Consider the following 5,548-nt stretch of genomic DNA (forward strand, 5'->3'; position numbering starts at 1 on the left):
CAGGAGGAAAAGACATTTTTAAAACAAGATGTCACAAACACCTTCCTACACTTATGCTGCAATTCTCAAATGGCAAAGTGCCTTTTCTCCCAACAAAAAATAGTGATTCTGCTAGAGGCTTCCACATCACTCATCAACAAGGACCTTGCAAATGATAATCTGTCACAAGGATTCTGGCACCAGGTGTTTCTTTTTTTTCCACATTTTAAAAGCCATTTAATATTAATAGCATATTTTAATGAAAAACAGCATACTTTGCCAATAAAACATTAAAATCATCTCTTCAATGAAAGACAATAAAATACCAAAAATAACTTAATACATTACCATAGTAAATAAACCATCTATTAACAAAAACAAGAAACCAGGTCACGTACAGAACTCAAGACTTTGGAGAACCTCAAATGGAACAGCAATACAGCAAAATTTGTGAAATATATCTATATGTGCATCATTTTGAATGAAATATTTACAATAATAAGGTACTGGTCATTGTGTACCTAATTATTTTTGTTCCAAAAGAATTCTACCAAACAATGTGAATTTACAAGCAGTGCACTGTCTTTCAAATAGTTCAAATTCACTTTTCTACCAACAAACCTCCAAAAGGAAAAACTGAAGGGTTCCTACAAATGTTAAAATGTAGTCAACAAAGCAATTGAAAACTGGAAGATTGCAATATTTTGGTGAAATCTTAGAATCGGAGGGGCAAGCACCAACTGAAAAATGCACTAAATGCTAGAAAATGATGCAGGACTCATGCTTCCAATTGCCTCTTCTATTAGGGATGTGTGAATATGTGTTTGTGTGTGTAGACGTGTAAGGGTGAGAGAGAGAGAGAGAGAGAGAGAGAGAGAGAGCGCTCTGGTGTAGTGGGGACAATGTGGGAATCCCCATTAAATATGTAACAAAGTAAACAATACCTCAGGACAGTGAATCAGGTCTCCACGATTAAGACATCCATTACTGAGTGTCAACTCACAAATCAGAACACTACCAGTAAAAACAAAGAAAAAACAAGCTTAATTCAAAGTGAGAATATACAAGTAGGCCAAAAAGAACACGTTATATGAGGGAAGCTGTAAAAATTCAGTGAACTCATCAAACAAAATTTTTGAACACCACTAGCTATACGTTCCCCCCGGTTTTTTGTGTTTTTTTTTTTTTTAGACTAAAGAAGTTTAATTAATTAGAATGTGCACAAATTAATTTGCTAGAGAGATAAATTAATAATTTACAGAGGGTTGTTCGGCAATAATCTAATAATAGCTTTCAAGATCAGTGAACACAGCAGGAGCAACTCCTTTCTTAAGCATTAACACTTCAGAGAAAGAAGAGGGTAAGAACCACAATAAAAAATATATATATAATATACAGTGTAAATGCAGAAAAATCTGCCATCTTTTTAAAATTCAAAATACTTTAGAGATGTCTCTATCCCATTAAGCATCAACTCTAGTTTAAAGTTTTCAGTTCTGAATCAATTTCTATTTCTGAAAAATAGCTGCAAAGTGTACTTTTAAACTTGAACAAGGGTGATGTCTGTAAGAATAAAAACAAATCTTACTTGCTTATTTTTGCAGACTTTTAAAAGGCTGTCTCTTCTGCCTTCCTGCACACAGCCAGCTCCACACTACCTCTGAAGAAGCAGAGGTGGGGTTAAAAGGGACAACTTTTCTACAACTTGACAAATCCCACCTTTTGTTTTTCTTTTCTTTCAGAAACCTTTTCACATTCTCTCTGGCTTGAGCTCAGTTGCTCGCTACTTCCTTCCCTCTTCAATCCTCGCTTTCTCTGGATTCACATTTACTGGAATTGTTTCTGGTCACCAAAAGTGGAAAGAAAAGAGGCAGGAGAGAAAGAGGGAGGAAAGGGGGGACAAGGAGTGGGCTGTGCCTGGAATGACCAAGCGTCTCCTATATGCCTGCGGAATATTTCATTTTTTTCTGTTTCTGCCTCTGGTTGCAGAACCAGACGCGCACCACATTTTTCCTAAGATCCAGTTTCTCTGCTATGGCGGCGATCTTCTCCGAGGAGGGTCGCGGCTGGATGGCAAAGTAGGCTTCAAGCGAGCGCTTCTCAGGCGCAGCTATGGACATGCGCTTGCGCTTCTTCTCAGCGCCATTGAAGAGCTCAGGCTTGGTGAGCTTCTCACTGTGGGACTTCTCTGCCTCCTCCAGCCAAGCCTGCAGGATGGGTTTGGGCGCGATCATGTTGTTGTGTGACAGCGTGAGAGACTCGAACCTGCAGATGGTGCTCTGGCTAAGCGAGCCCACGCCGGGGATTTTGAGGTTGGCTAGAGCGGAACCGACATCTGCCTGCATCACCCCCAGCTTGAAGTGCTCAGCGAACGCCTCCAGGTCCCGCGGGTCGGCGTCCACGTCGCTCATGCAGCCCATGTGTGAGGGCAGACCGTGCGCATGGGCCATGCTGAGCGCTGCTTGGTGCATGGGGTTCATGGTGGCCATGTGCGGAGCATGAGCCCGCGTGGACACCACCGCGCCGTCGGGGCCAGCCATGGCACCCAGGGCCAGCCCGGGACTCAGGCGCTCCAGCAGCTCGCCTTCGAGCGCCTGGTGCGGCTGGTGGTGGTGGTGATGGTGGTGATGGTGGTGGTGGTGGGTGCCGGCCAGTGCAGACGGGTGCGAGATGGGTACAGATGAAGAAGAGGCAGCCGACGTGCACGGGATGGTGTTCATGGTGTGGTAAGTGGCGTCCGGCTTGAAGGGGCTGTGGTGGGGCGGGTGGTGGTGGTGACTCTTGGTCTGGAAGACGATGTCCACAGCGGCCAGAGCCTCTGCAAGGGCCAGCAGACTCTCATCCAGCCCGCCAAATACATTGCTCCGTGGGGTTGGAAGACAAGCTCTCTGCATCGCCTCTGAGACCCCGCCGCCTCTGCTGTCACTGCTACTGGAGCAGCTGCTCCGGCCTCCACCGCTGCCAGCATTGCTGGAGCTGCTGGGGGAGCTGGCTGAGGGCGCTGCGGGCGCCGAGGAGCCGGGCGAGGCGCTGTGCAGTGCCGAGTACTTGGGCTCCACGTGCAGGCCACCGCCATGTGGCATGCTGAACGCCAGCTTGCTGTTTGGGGACATCATTATCATCTTCCCGCCCGCCAGGGCACGGTATAGCACTGTTTGGCCCCAGCTGCCGGGACCTTCCAGAAAAGTGTTCGGTTGGAGCGAGAGCCTGGAAGGGCAGTGCAAAGTTGTGCTCAGCCACCGCCGCCTCCCGGCTCAGAACGCCCAGTCACCACTAAGGGCTCCGCTCCTCCGCTGCCTCCACCGCCAGGCCGAGCGAATGCTAGGCTCACCAGATGTTTCCTAAGCACCTGGGAAGTTCAAGAGTTCTCACACCTCACAGAAGACAACTTCAAATCTGGCATTTGTGATTATTCTTCTTAAGCTAGCCTCCTAGTTTCAATTCTTAAGATACTGATATAGGTATAGATGTCTTTTCCTTAAAGAGGTTTGTAATTTTTTGCTGAGAGCCACAACCAAGTCAAGATGGCGCCTGGCACTTTGCCAGAGAGAGTGGTTTGAGAAGTAATGCCAGTGAGCTATTAAGATGATAGAGATTTTTGTTAGCTAATTGCTGTATCTAGATGATGTTAATTGAGTTAAGCTGTGTATAATTGTTAAGATGATGAGGATTGCTGTAACTGGATGATGCTAAATTGAAACAGGCTGTGTATTCAGTTAGGTATAAATACCTCTGCTGTCCTACAATAAAGCACCTCCCGCTGTATCAACCTTCACAAGTTTCTTGTCACCCCCCCCCTCCCCAGTTATTGTGCCCAGCCAGACTTCGGCAGATGGTGGCCAATACAGGGAGCCCCAGGACGCTCGGGGGTAAGTGACAAGGAAAAGCTGCACATTCCTGGTAATAGATAGGATGGGAGTAAATCTGCTCGTTCCTAGAACAGGGCAAGAAGAAGGATGGCCATTTTAAGAAAATGGAGAAGATTGATACAGTATGTTTGTGTCTTGTTTTGTCTTGGTGTGTTGTATTGTCTTTGTGATGAAAATATGGAAGGGGTGTTACATAAATTGTTGAAGGAAGGAGGCACCCCAGTGAAACCAAGTACAGTTAGGGCATACGATGAAAAAATCCCAGGAACTCTAGTCAGAAAAAGGAAGAAAGTTCAGAGGAGGAAAGATTATCCGGGAAAAAGTTGCAACAAAAGGCTACTACTAAATATTTTTCATTATCGGAGGATTTGTGAAGTGGCGCCTTGGCTGCCACATGCGCGAGCCCATCACAGCGCAGCAGGGACTTTCCAAGCAGCGGCAGTGGCCACAGACCTTTCCCTGCCCATCTCCCGGAGAGCGGGATGCCACTGCCACAAGCCCAAACCCAGACCTGACCTGGAGGCACAGTCTCCCGGGCTCTTGCTCCCTGTGCCCGGTGGCAGTTTGAGTACAGGACACTCCCCAGGGCCATCTGGGGCTGCTACAGCCTGCAGCAGAGGACCCGCCCGGTGCCCCTGAAGTTTGGTTATTTCCAATGTCAATAACTATAATGGTTCTCCCACACCTGGATGCTAATGAGTAATGACCACCATTAAGGCCTATTTCAAATGTAAAAAACCTTGAGATAATGTACTAAATTGTTCAGAAGGTTGTTTTTTTAGTGCCTGCTGGAATGCTACAGGATTTTATTTAGCCATCCAGAGTTCCTGCCTTCATCCCAGTGCCGGTGAGGACGAGGGTGGAAAGATTACCAGTGTTGCTGAGCACCGGGCAAGACTGCAGATCTAGCTAGCTGCCTGCAGAACTTACCTAGACTGTGAACTTACATGGACTGTGAGGCTAGCTGCCTGCAGAACTTACCTGGACTGTGAGCTTACCTGGACTGATTTAATTAGATACTGCTTTACCTGGACTGTGACAAAAAACTAATCTATTGAGGCAACAAATTGTAACTCGTTATCTTTGCTAACATTGCCATTGCTGGTACAATTTTTCCAAGGGCTTCTTACTTGGAGCCATCAATTGGCTTGTTATCTTGGCATTTTTGTATCCTCCTTTCTGCTTGTAACAGATTATTTATGGTGTTTGTGGAAAAACCACTATGGTCGTTATTCACAAGTATGGCTCAGTGTGTTGGGCTGGTAGTCAAAGAAGGGTAAGATTCAATTACAATGGTACCAACCTAAGACAGGAGACTGACGATTTGAGGTCAGACCATCCAATGATGGGAAAGGACCATATGAAATATTGTACAACCTAAAACAGGCATGGTCCCTAAGCCACATACTTGTTTTTTAAATAAAACTAAAAAGGGAAATGCTGAGAGCCACAACCAAGTCAAGATGGTGCCTGGACCTTGCCAGAGGAAGTGGTTTGAGAAGTAACACCAGCGAGCTGTTAGGATGTTGTTAATTGAGTTAAGCTGTGTATAATTAAGATGAAGTAATACCAATGAGCCATTAAGATGATAGAGATTCCTTATTGGCTAATTGCTGTATCTAGATGATGTTAATTGAGTTAAGCTGTGTATAATTGTTAAGATGATGAGGATTGCTGTAATTGGAGGATGCTAAATTGAA

General features: G+C 45.7%; 1 pseudogene; it reads right to left on the bottom strand.

The window, feature by feature from the left end:
• Positions 1–1,916: 1,916 nt before the first annotated feature.
• On the bottom strand, positions 1,917–3,101 carry LOC143637964 (POU domain, class 4, transcription factor 2 pseudogene; annotated as a pseudogene).
• Between the last annotated feature and the right edge of the window lie 2,447 nt (positions 3,102–5,548).

This window comes from Callospermophilus lateralis, chromosome 1 (genome assembly GCF_048772815.1).
Source record: "Callospermophilus lateralis isolate mCalLat2 chromosome 1, mCalLat2.hap1, whole genome shotgun sequence".
NCBI classification, from domain to species: Eukaryota; Metazoa; Chordata; class Mammalia; order Rodentia; family Sciuridae; genus Callospermophilus; species Callospermophilus lateralis.